Raw genomic sequence first — 20,444 nt, forward strand, 5'->3', positions numbered from 1 at the left:
GCTTTAATTCTTTTCATATATTGCGTGTTTCCATCAGCTAATAGTTTTAGTAAAAACTTCAGTTGAAATAATTGTAGCTTCACATCTAATTATAATAAATAACTTGAAGCAATCTTGTGTAATCTTTATCCTGTGTCTCCCAGTGGTAAAACATCTTGCAAATCTATATCACACTATCAACAACCGAGATATAAACAATGATGCACTTCACCAATCTTATTCTAATTCCCCAGTTGTACTGGTTATCATTTGTGTGTGCATGCATGTATTGTGATATTGTGTGTGTATGTCATTCCATACAATTTTATCACACATGTAGGTTTGTGTATCCACAACTACACTCAGGATACAAAATGGTTCTATCATAGGTAATAAACTTATGGGGTTATCACTTTGTGAGGTATATGTCTAATCACTATATTGTTTTGCACAACTGAAACTAATTAAAAAAATGGTTCCATCACCACAAGGGTCCCTCTTTTATTGTTCTTTGGATCTTATCAAAAATCAGTTGAGCATATTTGTATGGTCCATCTCTAGGCTACTTTGTTCTACTGATATTCATTTATCCCTCATACATGCTTTGACTATTGTACTTAAGCTTTGATATTGGATAGAAAGACACCTCCCACTTTTGTCTTCTCTGTCAAGATGGTTTTATTACTCTAGGGCCCATGTGTTTTAATACCGATTTTATAATAAACTTGTTCACATGGATTTCTTTGGGTTAACCCCGTCTGTGGTTTACTCAGCTTCTGGACTCCTTTGGTTATTATCTTTTGCCACATTTGGGAGTATTTCTTCAAATACTTTTTTCAGCCCAACTCTCTGTCTCTCTCCACACATTCTGGGCTCTGATGCTTTAAATATTAGCTCTTTTTCAATGTCCCACAGAACAACATGCAAAGAAAGGCACACCTTTTTCTGCTCTCAGTTGGAATATTTTGTTGCACCTGTCTTGAGTATATATGAGGAGTTAAGGGAACCCAGAGAACTCAGCTCCAAGTAGTTCTCCAAGACCTCAGGCATATTGGCAATCCACCTTCTCCTCTCTGTCTTCCAGAGTTGTTCAATCCTGTTTGTTGTGTTAATTATAGAGTCTTTCAGATGGAAGAGAGAGGACCTGGCAGGAATGGGCTACTCCATTTTGGTGGAATTGGAAGCCAATTTTACTTATTTATTTTTGTTTTGCTTTTTCCATTCACACTTTTAATGGGCACCTTCAATTAGCAAACTCATTTTTTTTAAAACCTTTGAATTTTTCTCTTTTCTGTGGTATCCTTCCACTCCGTTCTATCTTTTCCCCCTCCACGCACTCGTATTAAAAGGATTTGGGGCTCTATTTCTGGCTGGAACCATGGAGGGCACAGAAGAGAAAAAGGAGGTTCCTGGTGTGCCAGATACCCTTAAGAAAAAGTGAAGGAATTTCACAGAGCTGAAGATCAAGCACCCGACAAAGAAGTTTGCCCAAAAGATGTTTCGAAAGGCAAGAAGGAAGCTGATCCATGAAAAAACTAAGCACCATCACAAAGAATACAGGCAGATGTACAGGACTGAGATTTGAGTGGCTAGGATAGTAAGAAAAGCTGGCAACTTCTAAGTACGTGTGGAACCCAAATTGGCATTTGTCATCAGGACAGAGGCATCAGTGGTGTGAGCCCAAAGGTTCGAAAGATGCTACAGCTTCTTCACCTTCTGCAGAACGTCAATGGCACCTTCTTAAGCTCAACAAGGCTTCAATTAACATGCTGAGGATTGTGGAACCACATATTGTATGGGGTACCCAAACCTGAAGTCAGTAAATGAACTGATTTACAAGCATGGTTATGGCAAAATCAATAAAAAGCAATAACACGATGATTGTTCAATCTCTTTGGTAAATATGGCATGATCTGCACGGAGGGTCTTATTCATGAGATCTATACTGTTGGAAAATGCTTCAAAGAAGCAAACTACATCCTATGGCCCTTCAGATTGTCTTCTTCGTGAGCTGGAATGAAGAAAAAGACCACTCATTTTGTAGAAGGTGGAAATGCTGGCAACAGAGGAGACCAAATCAACAGGCTTATTAGAAGAATGAACCATGGTATCTACCATGGTTGTATTTGTAATCTGGTTAGTTAGTAAACAGCAACCGCTTTCAAATTGAAAAAAAAAAAAAAAAAGGATTTTGGGATTTCTTGGTCTGTTCCTCACATTTCTTAGTGTTTTTTCCACACACTTCCTATCCCAATTTCTTCTTTTATCTGTAATCTAGAATTTTCCATCCAGCTCTTTCAAACTACTAAGCTACTCTCTAGCTGGGTTCATTACAATATGAATATAAACTATGAAGTTTATATATCAACAGTTACGCTTTTCATAATCGATATCTCAAATTGTTCCTTTTCATGAATACCTGTTTTGTTTCATGGAAGAGCAATCCTCTTACCCTTCTGATTATATGAATTACATGCTTGAGGGAGAGAGTGAGAGCTACTAGTGAGTCTTGCATCTGCGGTGTTTTTAGAAAGAGGGACTTAGAGAGAACCTGCTTGGTGATGTTTCCTGGGACCTGTGTTTCTGGGATATCAACCATCAAAGGTCCAACACACACTGCTTCCTGGAGACAGATGCTACTTTCCCTCTCTCTATGCATTGTAGGGTCTAACAAAGAAGGTGTTACGTGCTCAATCCAAACCACCAATGCTCCTCCTGCAGAGCTCCAGTCAGTTTCTTGTGGGCTGTCCCAGGGCATCTCTCCCTCCAGGTCTGTATAATCTCTGTGGATAGAGCCCTTTCCCACTTTCCACAGTGGCACTCTATCATATGCCTGGAAGGTACCGTGTTTCCCCGAAAATAAGACCTAGCCGAACAATCAGCTCTATGCATCTTTTGGAGCAAAAGGTAATATAAGACCCAGCATTGTATTATATTATATTATATTATATTATATTATATTATATTATATTATATTATATTATATTATATTATATCATATTACATTAATTGCATTATATTAAAGACCCAGTCTTATAGGAAAATAAGACCGGGTCATTTTTGTTGCAAAAGACACATTAGAGCTGATGGTGCAGCTAGGTCTTATGTTCCGGGAAACACGGTATTTCTTTTCAGTCTGATCTCTTCAATGTTTTGCTCTTGAAACACATTCTCTGCTCCAGTGAAGTTCCTTTCCTTTTCCATAAAGGAAAATCAGAGAAAAAGACAAGCTCGAGAAATTTAGGAGCTTCCCTAAAGCGTCGTTTTCACTTTAATGTAGAGCTTTTGGTTGTGTGTCCGAGTACGTGTGGGTGTTCTTGTAGATGTTGTCGAATACATTCGTGTATTTACTCTTCCAACAAATATTCATTGACGGCCTGCTCTCGGTTGTACTGGTGAAGCAGCTGGGGATGAAGCAGTGAGAAAAACAGAAATAGGCCACGGCCTCATGAACTTTAAACTTAAGTGGATTAAACTTCCATCCTATGACCGCAGGAAATATGCTCACGATAGACTCTAGATATCTGCATGATGTTTTATCGGGTTTTGGTTTATTTGTTTCTTGTCAAAGTTGGGGTGGTACGCTTCTTAGAGCTCTTAAGCTACATTTTCCAGTCACTTGCGTGTTTTAACCTTCCAGATCAAGGTGCCCTAATATAATTGATTGCCCCCCATATCCAACTGGAGACAGTAAAGAGAATGAAAAATAAGGAAGAAAACTACATCTCCGTAACACTGAGAGAGTGCTACGTCTCTCAATCACATTCAACCTGTCATACAGGACCGATCAGTTAGGAAGTGTGATAGGCTAGAATGTGAAACACAGAGACGTGCCAAAAGGAGTCTTATGCACATCAGGGTTTTAGTCTTCTCATGTGGCATAAAGTCAAGGGATGCTATGGGAGCTTCACAATAACATCAGGCGCCAGGCGACATCTTCCCTTCTTTTCCCACATTCCTAGCACGTGCCTTTGCCCCAGAGTTATAAACTGGTTGCACTGCCTTCAGCATTATGACCTATTTCATGCAAAAGGAAGTGGCAGGGCAAAAGCTAATGGGTACACGCCACTTGGATCCCTGCCCCTGCCCTTTTAAGTATCTTATCACATACCCCACCAAAAATATTCTGCCTAAGGTCACTGGCCATAATTGCGTCACATTTCACCACTGTGTGTTTCTGAAATTTGGAGCATTGTTTACATGGGCATATTGCTGCCCTTGAACTACCTTTCAGAGACAACGTGATGTAACAAGGAGCAAATTAACGGGCTATGCCCAGAGCACACTCACCCTCAGCCGATATCTGATAGCACACTGGATTCCCCGAGAGAGCGGCACAGCCTGCAGAGGTAGCTAATGGTCCCTTTCTTGGAACATCAGGTTCTAATTGTGCCGGCAGCCTGTGGACGTGCCTCTTGTTCCATGGGACGTCACAGATGCAGGAGAGGAACGGCATGTTCATTTTCTTTACAAAGGTACTTAAGCAGAAAGATGGAGTGATTTTTTTAAAAGATTGAAGCATGGCATCAAAAAAGATCTTTGCCAACTCAAGTATTTAGTTATTCTGAAGTCTAGGATGACATATCTTTAGCCTGTATATCAAGAAACTAGTTTACATTGTAGAAGGAAGAATAAGGTTCCAGATTTAAGGTGTAAGTGAGATATACCCTCATCTACCACAGAAGAAAGATAATAGATAAATGATGTCTAAAGTAGACAAATCATAGTCACTGATTATTAAATAATAATCATCATCTAATATTTCATTTTACTTTGGTGCGTTATTTTTTGGAACATATATTAGATGATCTGATTATGATGTGTAATTTTTTTTTACAGTTTTCTTATAGTATTTTTTCATGTGAATCAAGGTAATGACTTTCTGACTGTTATACTTTAGAAGCTAGCTAGCTTATCTACATGAATTATTTGCTAAATAAAAAACAACAAAAAGTAACCTAGTTGGTAACTGAGTCGAAGCAGGGAACAGGGCAATAGGCACCTTGAATGGAAATATTTTAACACTGAACACCAACACTAAGAGTGTTGCCTGGCTATATATTGTGTCCTAGTCTGAGAGGCTTTTTGAGAAGCTCCTCTGTTCCAGGAGCTGTAGGTTGATATCAGATGCCAAAATTCATCAGCTAACTTAAATTGTCAGCAGTGGCACTGAACACCGCTCAATAGAGCTCTTCTCTCTGCCCCATCTCTAGCAGCGCCTTTCACAGATGGTGGTAAGAACATGCCGTTCCTCTCCTGCATCTGTGCCGTCCCATGGAACAAGAGGTACGTCCACAGGCTGCCGGCACAATTAGAACCTGATGTTCCAAGAAAGGGACCATTAGCTACCTCTGCAGGCTGTGCCGCTCTCTCGGGGAATCCAGTGTGCTATCAGATATCGGCTGAGGGGTGAGTGTGCTCTGGGCATAGCCCGTTAATTTGCTCCTTGTTACATCACGTTGTCTCTGAAAGGTAGTTCAAGGGCAGCAATATGCCCATGTAAACAATGCTCCAAATTTCAGAAACACACAGTGGTGAAATGTGACGCAATTATGGCCAGTGACCTTAGGCAGAATATTTTTGGTGGGGTATGTGATAAGATACTTAAAAGGGCAGGGGCAGGGATCCAAGTGGCGTGTACCCATTAGCTTTTGCCCTGCCACTTCCTTTTGCATGAAACAGGTCATAATGCTGGAGGCAATGCAATCACTTTATAACTCTGGGGCAAAGGCACGTGCTAGGAATGTGGGAAAAGAAGGGAAGATGTCGCCTGGCGCCTGATGTTATTGTGAAGCTCCCATAGCATCCCTTGACTTTATGCCACATGAGAAGACTAAAACCCCGATGTGCATAAGACTCCTTTTTGCATGTCTTTGTGTTTCACATTCTAGCCTGTCACACTTCCTAACTGATCGGTCCTGTATGACAGGTTGAATGTGATTGAGAGACATAGCACCCTCTCAGTGTTACGGAGATGTAGTTTTCTTCCTTATTTTTCATTCTCTTTCCTGTCTCCAGTTGGATATGGGGGGCAATCAATTATATTAGGGCACCTTGATCTGGAAGGTTAAAACACGCAAGTGACTGGAAAATGTAGCTTAAGAGCTCTAAGAAGCGTACCACCCCAACTTTGACAAGAAACAAATAAACCAAAACCTGATAAAACATCATTCAGATATCTAGAGTCTATCGTGAGCATATTTCCTGCGGTCATAGGTTGGAAGTTCAATCCACTTAAGTTTAAAGTTCATGAGGCCGTGGGCTATTGCTGTTTTTCTCACTGCTTCATCCCCAGCTGCTTCACCAGTACAACCGAGAGCAGGCCGTCAATGAATATTTGTTGGAAGAGTAAATACACGAATGTATTCGACAACATCTACAAGAACACCCACACGTACTCGGACACACAACCAAAAGCTCTACATTAAAGTGAAAACGACGCTTTAGGGAAGCTCCTAAATTTCTCGAGCTTGTCTTTTTCTCTGATTTTCCTTTATGGAAAAGGAAAGGAACTTCACTGGAGCAGAGAATGTGTTTCAAGAGCAAAACATTGAAGAGATCAGACTGAAAAGAAATACCGTGTTTCCCGGAACATAAGACCTAGCTGCACCATCAGCTCTAATGTGTCTTTTGCAACAAAAATGACCCGGTCTTATTTTCCTATAAGACTGGGTCTTTAATATAATGCAATTAATGTAATATGATATAATATAATATAATATAATATAATATAATATAATATAATATAATATAATATAATATAATGTAATATAATAGAATGCTGGGTCTTATATTACCTTTTGCTCCAAAAGATGCATAGAGCTGATTGTTCGGCTAGGTCTTATTTTCGGGGAAACACGGTACCTTCCAGGCATATGATAGAGTGCCACTGTGGAAAGTGGGAAAGGGCTCTATCCACAGAGGTTATACAGACCTGGAGGGAGAGATGCCCTGGGACAGCCCACAAGAAACTGACTGGAGCTCTGCAGGAGGAGCATTGGTGGTTTGGATTGAGCACGTAACACCTTCTTTGTTAGACCCTACAATGCATAGAGAGAGGGAAAGTAGCATCTGTCTCCAGGAAGCAGTGTGTGTTGGACCTTTGATGGTTGATATCCCAGAAACACAGGTCCCAGGAAACATCACCAAGCAGGTTCTCTCTAAGTCCCTCTTTCTAAAAACACCGCAGATGCAAGACTCACTAGTAGCTCTCACTCTCTCCCTCAAGCATGTAATTCATATAATCAGAAGGGTAAGAGGATTGCTCTTCCATGAAACAAAACAGGTATTCATGAAAAGGAACAATTTGAGATATCGATTATGAAAAGCGTAACTGTTGATATATAAACTTCATAGTTTATATTCATATTGTAATGAACCCAGCTAGAGAGTAGCTTAGTAGTTTGAAAGAGCTGGATGGAAAATTCTAGATTACAGATAAAAGAAGAAATTGGGATAGGAAGTGTGTGGAAAAAACACTAAGAAATGTGAGGAACAGACCAAGAAATCCCAAAATCCTTTTTTTTTTTTTTTTCAATTTGAAAGCGGTTGCTGTTTACTAACTAACCAGATTACAAATACAACCGTGGTAGATACCATGGTTCATTCTTCTAATAAGCCTGTTGATTTGGTCTCCTCTGTTGCCAGCATTTCCACCTTCTACAAAATGGGTGGTCTTTTTCTTCATTGCAGCTCACGAGGAAGACAATCTGAAGGGCCATAGGATGTTGTTTGCTTCTTTGAAGCATTTTCCAACAGTATAGATCTCATGAATAAGACCCTCCGTGCAGATCATGCCATATGTACCAAAGAGATTGAACAATCATCGTGTTATTGCTTTTTGTTGATTTTGCCGTAACCATGCTTGTAAATCAGTTCATTTACTGACTTTAGGTTTGGGTACCCCATACAATATGTGGTTCCACAATCCTCAGCATGTTAATTGAAGCCTTGTTGAGCTTAAGAAGGTGCCATTGACGTTCTGCAGAAGGTGAAGAAGCTGTAGCATCTTTCGAACCTTTGGGCTCACACCACTGATGCCTCTGTCCTGATGACAAATGCCAATTTGGGTTCCACACGTACTTAGAAGTTGCCAGCTTTTCTTACTATCCTAGCCACTCAAATCTCAGTCCTGTACATCTGCCTGTATTCTTTGTGATGGTGCTTAGTTTTTTCATGGATCAGCTTCCTTCTTGCCTTTCGAAACATCTTTTGGGCAAACTTCTTTGTCGGGTGCTTGATCTTCAGCTCTGTGAAATTCCTTCACTCTTTCTTAAGGGTATCTGGCACACCAGGAACCTCCTGTTTCTCTTCTGTGCCCTCCATGGTTCCAGCCAGAAATAGAACCCCAAATCCTTTTAATACAAGTGCGTGGAGGGGGAAAAGATAGAACGGAGTGGAAGGATACCAAAGAAAAGAGAAAAATTAAAAGATTTAAAAAAAAATGAGTTTGCTAATTGAAGGTGCCTATTAAAAGTGTGAACGGAAAAAGCAAAACAAAATAAATAAATAAAATTGGCTTCCAATTCCACCAAGATGGAGTAGCCCATTCCTGCCAGGTCCTCTCTCTTTCACCTGAAGGACTCTATATTTAATACAGCAAACAGGATTGCATGACTCTGAAAGGTGGAGAGAAAAGAAAAAGGTGACTGCCAATATGCCTGAGTACTGTGAGAAGTACCTGGGGCTGAGTTCTCTGGGTTTTGTTAATGCCTCACAATAACTACCCTAAATACATATGACCAAAATTCACCAATTTTAAGAAAGATATTGGCAAACTGGGTAAAGTATCAACATGGTAGAACAATATACTGTCTACAGAAAATTCATTTCAAATACCTTGAGATAAGTAGATTAAAAGTAAAAGGATGCAAGAAAGATGCATGAAAACATTATGTTTTTAAAAAGCAGGAGTGGCTATATTAATATCAGATAAAGATATTTCACAGCAAAGGAACTGACTACAAGCAAAGAGGCACTGTACATAATGATAGAAAGTCAATCCTAAATGTATAATCCCAAAATTATGTCTTCAAAATACATGCAAGAAAAGCTTACAGAACTGGAAATACAAATAGTAAAGCCACAATCACAGTCAGGGACTTCAACATCCCACTCTCAGCTGTTGATGAAAGTATATATAAAATCACCAAGAGTACAGAAGAACTGAACAGTACCATAAACCAAAAATCTCCAAAGTCTTGGAGAATCAAACAACACACTTCTCAACAAACAATGGGACAACGATAAAATCTCAAAGAAAAAAATATATATTTGAAGTGAATGAAAATAAAGCACAACTTACCAAGATATGTAGGCTGCATCTAAAGTGATAATTAGAAGGAAGTTTGTAGTATTTGATGCTTCTAAATGAAAAGACGAAAGATCTAAATAACTGAAGATCCTACTTCAAAACTAGAAAGAGAGCAAAATAAATCCAAATCTAGTAGAACAAAGGAAATAATAAATATATATTTATTGTGTATTTTAATTTTTCTACAAATTACATAACTCTGCCTATCTTTCCCTTTTATTTATTGGGGAGAGTAGTTTTTAATTCTGTTGATTTATAGATTTTCCCTTATAGGTTCTGTTTTAAATCTTAACTATTTAATGTATTTGAGTTTATTTTTGTATGTTTTCAAGTGAGACAGTATCTGATGGTTTTGTAAAGAAACATTTTACCAAGCTGAGATGTCCATCAATGGACTGATGTCAATAGCTATATTGAAGTTGATGCTATCTGATTCTATGTCTGATATGTTTTACAGAGAATTCACACATGAGATAATATTTTGGCTAGATGGCTGATGTGCCTGAAACAATATGGGTGTTATTCGTATTTTTTAGTTTTATGATTTAGATGTTAGTGATGGAGGTCACAAGTCCCTGTTGTGGTGGAATTCTTTTTCTTTTTTTTTTTTATTAAAGTTTATTGGCAGCCGTTACGGAAGGCAGTGTGGAGGTTCCTCAAAAAATTATAAATAGAATTGCCATATGACCCAGCAATCCCTCTCCTGGGTATCTACCCAAAAAATCTGAAAACATTTATAGATAAAGACACATGTGCTCCAATGTTCATTGCAGCTTTGTTTATGGTGGCCAAGACATGGAAACAACCAAAATGTCCTTCGATAGATGAATGGATAAAGAAGTTGTGGTATATATACACAATGGAATACTATTCGGCGGTAAGAAAAGATGATATAGGAACATTTGTGACAACATGGATGGATCTTGAGAGTGTAATGCTGAGTGAAATAAGTCAGACAGAAAAAGCAGAGACCCATGTGATTTCACTGATATATGGTATATAAACCAAAAACAACAAAAGAACAAGACAAACAAATGAGAAACAGAAACTCATAGACACAGACAATAGTTTAGTGGTTACCAGAGGGTAAGGGGGGTGGGGGGTGGGAGGTGGGAGATGAAGGTAAGGGGGATCAAATATATGGTGATGGAAGGAGAACTGACTCTGGGTGATGAACACACAATGGGATTTATAGATGATGTAATATAGAATTGTACACCTGAAACCTATGTAATTTTACTAACAATTGTCACCCCAATAAATTTAATTAAAAAAAAAGTTTATTGGGGTAATGATTGTTAGTAAAGTTACATAGGTTTCAGGTATACAATTCTATAATACATCATCTATATATCACATTGTGTGTTCACCATCCAGAGGAAGAATTCTTAATTGTTTTTGGTTTCCTGTTCTTAAAACTCACCAGGCTGGCTGCTAGAGACCTCCCTTTGGTTTCCGGAAGGTGGCACTACAGCTCCAGTTTGTGGTTTCTCCCTTGCCCAATAGAACCTGGTCCCTTTTTCTGAGAGTACTCTAATTCATGAAACTGCTACTTTACTTTGATTCGTTTATTGTTTCTAATAGCTTTTTGGTGGAGTCTTTAGGATTTTCTATATAAAGAATCACATCATCTACAAAAGTGACAATTTACTTCTTCATTCTCATTTTGGATGCCCTTTATTTCTTTCTCTTGCCTGATTGCTCTGGCTAGGACGTCCAATACTACGAGGTCTGACAATTAAGCTTGCAAACTCATCCTAGAAAAAGTTCTACATACCTCATTGCTGAATAGCACTACGGTCACCTTCAAAGTACTGCCCCTGGAAAACTAACACCTAGTCCACCCTTCAAAGCATTTTGGATCTCTTTCTGGAATGGCCATCAGAGCTGTCGTCGTATTACCCTTGATGTCCTGAATGTCAACAAAATGTCTTCCTTTCAATATTTCCTTTAACTTCGGGTAAAGAAAGAAGTCATTGGGGGCCAAATCAGCTGAGTAGGGATGGTGTTCCAATACAGTTATTTGTTTACTAGCTAAAAACTCCCTCACAGACAGTGTCGTGTGAGTTGGTGCATTGTCGTGATGCACGAGCCATGAATTATTGGCGAAAATTTCAGGTCATCTAACTTTTTCATGCAGCTTTTTCCACACTTCCAAATAGTAGACTTTGTTAACTGTTTGTCCAGTTGGTACAAATTCATAATGAATAATCCCTCTGATATAAAAAAAAAAGTTTAGCAACATAATTGCAACAAGTGCTTGAACATAATTGTCAGACCTCGTATATTGAAAAACAATGGTGATAGTGGGCAACCCTGACTTGTTCCTGAACCTAGAGCAAAGTTCATTGCATTCCTATATACTAACAATGAAATTTCAGAAAAATAAATAAAAACAATACATTTTGTAACTGCAACAAAAAGAATAAAATACCTAGGAATAAACCTAACAAAGGATGTGAAGGACCTATACTCTGAAAACTATGACATTTAAAGAAAGAAATTAAAGAAGACACAAAAAATAGACATTCCATGTTCATGGTTTGGAAGAATCAACATAGTCTAAATGGCCATATTACCCAAAGCAATGCACAGGTTTACTGCAATCCCCATCAAAATCCCAATGGCATTTTTTAAAGAAAAGGAACAAAAAATCATCAGGTTTGTATAGAATCACAAAAGACCCTGAATAGCCAAAGCAATCCTAAGAAAAAAAGAATAAGGCTGGAGGTATCACACTCCCTGACTTCAGCTTGTTCTACAGAACAACAATAATCAGAACAGCATGGTATTGGCAGAAAAATAGATACAGAGAACAATGGAATAAAATTGAAAACTCAGTAATAAACCCACATAAATATGGACAGATAATTTTTGACAAAGCCAAAAATATACAATGGAGGAAAGAAAGCCTCTTCAATAAATGGTGCTGGGAAAATTGGAAAACCACATGCAAAAGAATGAAACTAGACTGCTATCTGTCACCATATACCAAAATTAACTCAAAATGGATCAAAAACCTAAACATAGACCTGAAACAATAAATTGGACAGAAGAAAGCATAGGTCCTAAACTTGTGGACCTTAGGCTCAGAGAAGATTTTATGAACTTGACCTCAAAGGCAAGGGAAATAAAAGCAAAAATAAATGAATGGGCTATATCAAACTAAAAAGCTTCTAGACAGCAAAAGAAACCATCAACAAAAAAAGAAGCAACCAACCAAATTGGAGAAGATATTTGCAAACAACACCTCCATCCAATAAGGGACTAATATCCCAAATATATAAAGAACTCATACAACTCAAAAACAAACAAACAAACAAACAAAACACCCATAAATAATCCAATTGAAAATTGGGCAAAGGATCTGAACAGACATTTCTCCCAAGAAGACAAACAAATGGCCAACAGACATATGAAAATATGCTGAACTTCACTAGCTATTAGGGAAATGTAAATCAAAACCACAACAAGATACCACCTCACTCCTGTTAGAATGGTTATTATCAACAAGACAAGTAATAAAACAAGTGTTGGAGAGGGTGTAGAGAAAAAGGAACCCTTATACACTGCTGGTGGGAATGTAAATTGGTACAGCCACTATGGAAAACAGTAAGGCGTTTCCCAAAAAATTTAAGAAAAGAATTACCACATGACCCAGCAATTCCTTTTCTAGGTATCTACCCAAAATATCTGAAAACATTTATCCATAATGATATAAATATACCCCTATGTTCACTGCAGCATTACTCACAGTGGCCAAGACATGGAAACAATCAAAGTGTCCTTCAATAGATAATGGAATAAAGAAGATGTGGTACAGGAGGAGATCCAAGATGGTGGAGTAGAAAAACACTGTGCCTGCATCCTCCCATTAGCACATTCAAATTACAACTAAATTATAGAACAATCAATCTGAAGAACCATCTGAAGTCTACCTGAACAGAAATCCTATAATTGAAAATATAAAGAAGATGCCACGTCGAGACTGGTAGGAGAGGCGGAGACATGGAATGGGCCCCAAACTTCCATGTGTCAGTTGACAATCAGGAAGGATATATTAGCCATAGAGGATCCCCCCAGAGGAATGAGAGACCCAAGCTCCATACCAGGGTCCCCAGCCCAGAGTACTGGTTTCAGGAAGAGGAGCCCCCACACATCTATCTTTGAAAAACAGTGGGGATTCTGACAGTCTGGGTGAGACAGAAAACTGTGGGAAACCCAGGCATCCTCTGAAAGGATCTGCACACAGACTTGCTCACAGGCACTCACCTAGGGTTCCAGCAGGACAGTGACACAGGTGGCATCAGGGGCATACAGGGGGCAGAATGAGGTGTGTTGCTGTGGGGCCAGGGCTGGAGAACAGTCGTCATTTTCCCAGTGAGGCGTCATCCTCTGGTGCAGCCAGCAGGAAGGTGCCATCTTCCCTGTGTTGAGCCTGCCTCCACATGGCCAAACCTGAATCTGATTGGTCTGGTGAGCTCTATTCGATCCACCCTGCTGACTCCCCACTCAACTCCCTCAACCAGAGGCACTTTCTCAGCAAGCAGCCAGCCATGCTCACATTGCACTCTTTCTTGGAAAACTATTGAAGTCTGACAGACCCCAGGCAGGTGGCAACTAGCCTCAGTATGCTCTGAGACTTTTGCTGAGTAGCTCCAGGCTCAGCACTGGCACCAAACCAGAATTTACATTAACCTGATAACCACAACTCTTCCCACTCTAGTGACTCCCTGAGACCCTGCCTCACCCAACTTACATACTGCATGAGGCTTTATCAGTGGCTGAACCTTAAGAGAGCCAGCAGGTGGCAGCAGGCCTTGGGGTGCCCTAGCTTTTTGCAGAGCTACTCCAGGCCTGGTACTGGTGGTAAATGTCCTCAATTTGCAGTGTGGCCTCTCTCATGCACCTCCAGTTTGACACAGGGAGCAAAAAAACTGTGGATCACTTTGCAGCTCTACCAGGTGATCACAGGCAGTGGGAGACCTGGGCCTGCACCAGAGCCCCTCTGAGAGACCCCAGAACCAACATACTTGGAGGTTGGTTTCGGACCACAACAGAGCACCCCCAATTCACCCTTTAAGCAGCATATACAATGAGTGGTCTCAACAGGCACCAGAACACACTAGGGCTAATCCCATTCAGTGGGTAAGCCCCCTGCACAGCAGCCCATAAGCTGTGGAATGGCAAACCCCACAGTCAGCCAGCCTTATGGTTAATCCTATCCACTGATGTGCCAATAGCAATCAAGGCTCCACTATAACAAGAGGGCACACACAACCCACACAAGGTACACTCCTGGAGTACTCAAAACAGGTGACCAGAGAGACTGTGCCAGCAGGGCAACTACTATATAAGGTGACCTGGCCAAGTCTGGGAGACATAGCAGATCTACCTAATACAAAGAAAAAAACAGAGAGGCAGACAAAATGAGAAAACGAAGGGTGCTCTAAATGAAAGAATAGAGAAAAATCCAGAAAAAAAAAACTAAACAAAATGGAGGCAAGCAACCTACCAGAGACAGAGTTCAAAAAAATGGTTATAAGGTGTTCAAGGAACTTAGAAAGAACTTCAAAAAAGAGATAGATAGAATGGATAAAGAGGAGGTGGTACATATATACAATGGAATATAGCTCGGCCATGGAAGGAAATGGGTTCTTGTCATCTGTGACAGCATGGATGGACCTGGAATTTTGTGCTAAGTGGAGCATCAGACAGATAAAGACAGATGAAATTTGATTTCACTTATATGTGGAATCTAAAAAACAAAATTAACAAACAAAACAGAAACAAACTCATAGATACAGAAAACATTTTGATGGTTGCCAGATGGGAGGGGGGGTTTGGGGTGTAGGTGAAAAAAAGGGGAAGGGATTAAGAAGTACAAATTGGTGTTACAAAGTAGTTATGGAGACATAGGGTATAGCACAAAGAATATAGTCAATAATATTGTAATAACTATGTATGGTGTCAGGTGGGTACTAGATTTGTTGGGGTGATAGATAGGAGAGGTTTGGAGGACAGAATGAACAAGGTGAAGGTATTAAGAAGTGCAAATTGGTAGTTACAAAATAGTCATGGGGATGTAAAGTACAGCATAGGGAATATAGTTAATAATATGGCAATGACTATGTCTAGTGCCAGGTAGGTACTAGACTAGTCAAGGGGATCACTTCGTAAATTATATAAATGTCTAAACACTATGCTGTACACCTGAAATCAATATCAAATAATATTGAATGTCAACTGTAGCTGAAAAATTAAAAAGGGAGGAAAGGTGAAAAAAAAAGAAAAAGAATGCAGTAAGCATAAACATTCTGGGATACATATTTTATACTTTGCTGACTCTAATACTTAAATACTTTATATTAAAATAAAAATCTTATTCATTAAGAAAAGATGTGGTACATATATACAATGGAATATTACTTGGCTCTAAGGAAAGATGAAATATTGCCATTTGCAACAATATTAATGGACCTTCAGATTATCACACTAAAGGAAAGAAGTCAGACAGAAAAAGTAGAAAACCATATGATGTCACTCATATGTAGAATATAAAGCAACAAATGAACAAGACAAACAAACAAACAAAAACTCATAGACATAGACATAGACAATAGTTTAGTGGTCACCAGAGGGTAAGGGGGATGGGGGGCTGCTAGAAGAGGGTAAAGGGGTCAAATATATGGTGACAGAAGGAAAACTGTCTCTGGCTGGTGAACACATAGTGCAATATATAAGTGATATATTTTAGAAATGCACACTTGAAACCTATCTGATTTTATGAAACAATGTCACCCCAATAAATTTAATAAAAGTTGTGTTTTTTTTTAATGAGGATAGTCTAAGGGACCTCTGAGACAACATCAAGCATACCAATATTCAAATCAAAGTGGTCCCAGAGGGGAAGAGAGAGAGAAAGTGACAGAAAACCTATTTAAAGAAAGAATGTATATACAATGGAATACTATTTAGCAATAAGAAAAGATGAAATAGTACCATTTGTGACAACCTGGATGTATCTTGAGATTATAATGCTGAGCGAAGTAAGTCAGACAGAAAAAATAGAGAACCATATGATTTCACTGATATGTGGTATATAAAACTGAAAACAACAAAAGAACAAGACAAACAAATGAAGAAACAAAAACTCATAGACACAGACAATAGTTTAGTGGTTACCAGAGGGTAAGGGGTAGTACCTAGGGGTAGTAGATGAGGGTAAAGGGGAGCAATATATGGTGATTGAAAGAGAATTGCCTCTGGGCAGTGAACACACAATGTGATATATAAATGATGTATTACAGAATTGTACACCTGAAATCTGTATAACTTTACTAATAATTGTCACCCCAATACACTTTAATCAAAAGAAAGGAAGGAAGGAAGGAAGGAAGGAAGGAAGGAAGGAAGGAAGGAAGGAAGGAAGGAAGGAAGGAAGGAAGGAAGGAAGAAAGAAAGGCTGAAAACTTCCCCAACTGGTGAAGGAAACACATCCAGGTCCAGGAAGCACAGAGAGTCCCAAACAAGGTGAAACCAAAGGGGCCCACACCAAAACACATCATAATTAAAGTGCCAAAAGTTAACTCAACAAGGTTTTCTTTTAACTTCAAAGTTGAAAACAAACAGAAACAAATAAACTTAACTATATATCAAAAAGGTTACAACCATATTAAAGAAAAATAAAAAAGAATCCAAGTAAGTTTTAGCTATAGTATTTTCATATCCTCAGTCTAAAGATAAAAGGACCAAAAGAACTGCAAAGAAAACTTAAATTTGACTTAATAGTTTAGTAGGTTTATTGTTAATAGTGATGGGGGTGTAGTAATTCTGAAACAAGTTTATGTGTATTGTAGAATTGAGCAAAGGAGTAAATATATCGATCTTGTTGGGAGCCAGAAGGAATAATAGAGTTTAAAAATCACTATTTGGTAATCGTAGCAATTTGATTCAGGCAAGAGACATCAATATACTATAAGGAACAGGATATTCACATAGCTTCAGATAACCTCCCCACAGGTTAGTTATTAATTATAAATGGGAAAATAGTAACTAAGTCAAGAAACTTGGAGGAAACATCCAGGACTTGGTGATTAAAGTTAACATCACCAATATGGGAACAAGTCACAGTTGGCTGCTACCTGAGAGTGTCGATTAGAGGAACACAGCACCACTTCTGGGGTACTTTTGCCACATATGTATAACCTGAATCTAATGAAGTATCAGAGGAACCCAAATCGAGGGACATTCTACAAATTAACTGGCCCCATCTCTTCAAACTGTCAAAGTTGAGAAGGACAAAGAAAGGTGAATTAAGACTGATGCAGATGAAGAAAGTCTGAAGAGATGTGACAACTGAAGTGCAACAGGTAATCCTGGATTGGACCTTGAACCTGAAAAAGTCCTACTATAGAGGACAAGTGGGACACTGGGTGAAATCTGAATAAAGTCTGTGGGTTGGAAAACAAACAAACATAAGTCAACAAAAGAGATAAAAATAGAATAAAAAATACTTCATTTATATAAAATGAGCCAGGAAGGAGAGAAAGAAAGAACACCTGGGACAAACAGAAAACAAATAACAAGATGCTAAATTTAAACCCAACATACCAATAATAAAAAATTAAATTTAAAAATTTTTTGAATTGCACAGAAAAGCAAGACCCAAGTATATACTGACATATGAAATACTCATTACATAAAGAATGGTGAAACACTTGAATAGCTATATATATTTTTCTTTTTTAAATTAAAGTTTATTGGGGTGACAATTGTTAGTAAAGTTACATAGGTTTCAAGTGTACAATTCTGTAATACATCATCTATATATCACATTATGTGTTCAACACCCAGAGTCAGTTCTTCTCCCATCACCATATATTTGATCCCATTTACCCTCATCTATTTTTCAATTATAGTTAATATTTAATATTATTTTATATAGTTTCAGGTGTACAACATAGTGGTTAGACATTTATATAATTTGCAAAGTGATTTCTCCTGATCAGTCTAATATTCACTGGTGCTGTACATCATTATTACAATATTATTGACTGTATTCCCTATGCTGTACTTTACATCCCCGTGACTATTTTGTAAGTATCAATGTACTTCTTAATCCCTTCACCTATTTCACCCAGCCCCTCAATTCCCCTGCCATCTGGAAACCATCAGTTTGTTATCTGTATCTATGAGTCTGTTCCTGTTTCGTTTATTCATTTATTTTGTTCTTTAGATTCCACGTACAAGTGAGATCATATGATATTTCTCTTCCTCTGTCTTACTTACTTCACGTAGCCTAATGTCCATTAGGTCCATCCATGTTGTTGCAAATGATAAGATTTCGTTCTTTTTAATGGCCAAGTAATAGTCTATTGTATGTATGTACCACTTATTCTTTATCCAATCATCTATTGATGGGCACTTAGGTTGCTTCCATTTCATGCCTACTGTAAATAATGTTGCAATGAACATAGGGGTGTATATCTTTCCAAACTGGTATTTTGGATTTCTTCAGATAAATATCCAGAAGTGGAATTTCTGGGTCATAAAGTAGTTCTATTTTTAATTTTTGAATAATCTTTATACTATTTTCCATAGTGGCTACACCAATTTGCAATTCCACCAACAGTGCAGGAAGGTTCTCTTTTCTCCACATCCTCACCAACACTTGTTATTTGTTGATTTATTGATGATAATCATTCTGACAGGTGTGAGGTGATACCTCATAGTGATTTTAATTTACATTTCTCTGATGATTAGTGACGTTGAGCATCTATGTATATGTCTCTTGGCAACTGTATGTCCTCTTTGAAGAAATGTCTGCCCATTTTTTAATTGGATTGTTTCTTTGGTGTTGATCTATATGAGATCTTCATGAATTTTGAATATTAACCCCTTATCAGATGCATCATCAGCAAATATCTTCTCCCATTCAGTACGTTGTCTTTTCATTTTGTTGATAGTTTCCTTTGCTTTGCAAAACCTTTTCATTTTGGTGTAGTCCCATTTATTTATTTATTTTTTCTTTTGTTTCCATTGCCAGAGACAATATATCAGAAAAAATATTACTAAGAACAATGTTGGAGAGTTTATTGCCTATGTTTTTTCTAAGAGTCTTATGATTTCAGGCCTTACATTTAAGTCTTTAATCCATTTTGAGTTTATTCCTATATATGGTGTTAGAAGGTGCTCTGGTTTTATTTATTTATTTAGTTAGTTAGTTAGTTAGTTAGTTAGTTAGTTAGTTAGTTAGTTATATGTATCTGTCTGGTTTTCCCAACACTATTTATTGAATAAACTGTCTTTACCCCGTTGTATATTCTTGCCTCCTATGTCATGGATAATTGACTATATAGGCGTGGGTATTTCTGGGCTCTCTATTCTGTTCCATTGATCTATGTGTCTGTTTTTAAAATGCCAGTACCATGCTGTTTTGATTACTATGGCCTTGAAGTATAGTTTGATATCAGGTAGCATGTTACCTCCAACTTTGTTCTTCTTTCTCAATATTGCTGTGGGTATTCAAATTTGAATTTGGGATTATTTGTTGTAGTTCTGTAAAAAATGCCATTGGTATTTTGATAAGGATTGCATTAAGTCTATCGATTGTTTTGGGTAGTGTGGACATTTTATCTCTGTTAATTCTTCCTTCCATTAGTTCAGTATACTTCCATTTATTTGTATCTTCTTCAATTTCCTCAATGTCTTATAATTTTCCGAATACACGTCTTTTACCTCTTTGGTTAAATTTATCCCTAGGTAGTTTTTTGATGCAATTATAAATGGGATTGTTTTCTTTTTTCAATTAAAGTTTATTGGTAGTAAAGTTACATAGATTTCAGGTGTACAATTCTGTATTACAACATCTATAAATCCCATTGTGTGTTCACCACCCAGAGTCAGTTCTCCTTCCATCACCATATATTGGATCCCCTTTACCCTCATCTACCACCCTCCTACCCCCTCGCCCTAAACTATTGTCTGTGTCTGTGAGTTTTTGTTTCTCATTTGTTTGTCTTGTTCTTTTGTTGTTTTTGGTTTATATACCACATATCAGTGAAATCATATGGTTCTATGCTTTTTCTGTCAGACTTATTTCACTTAGCATTATAATCTCAAGATCCATCCATGTTGTCACAAATGCTCC

At 38.1% G+C, this 20,444-nt stretch overlaps 2 pseudogenes; one reads left to right on the top strand and one right to left on the bottom strand.

Annotated features, from left to right (window-relative positions):
• Positions 1 to 1,345: 1,345 nt before the first annotated feature.
• On the top strand, positions 1,346 to 6,407 carry LOC141568283 (large ribosomal subunit protein uL30-like; annotated as a pseudogene).
• A 1,130-nt stretch (positions 6,408 to 7,537) lies between these two features.
• On the bottom strand, positions 7,538 to 8,316 carry LOC109456265 (large ribosomal subunit protein uL30 pseudogene; annotated as a pseudogene).
• Positions 8,317 to 20,444: the final 12,128 nt, after the last annotated feature.

This window comes from Rhinolophus sinicus, chromosome 13 (assembly GCF_057876585.1).
Source record: "Rhinolophus sinicus isolate RSI-liver-muscle chromosome 13, RSI-T2T, whole genome shotgun sequence".
Classification (NCBI taxonomy): domain Eukaryota; kingdom Metazoa; phylum Chordata; class Mammalia; order Chiroptera; family Rhinolophidae; genus Rhinolophus; species Rhinolophus sinicus.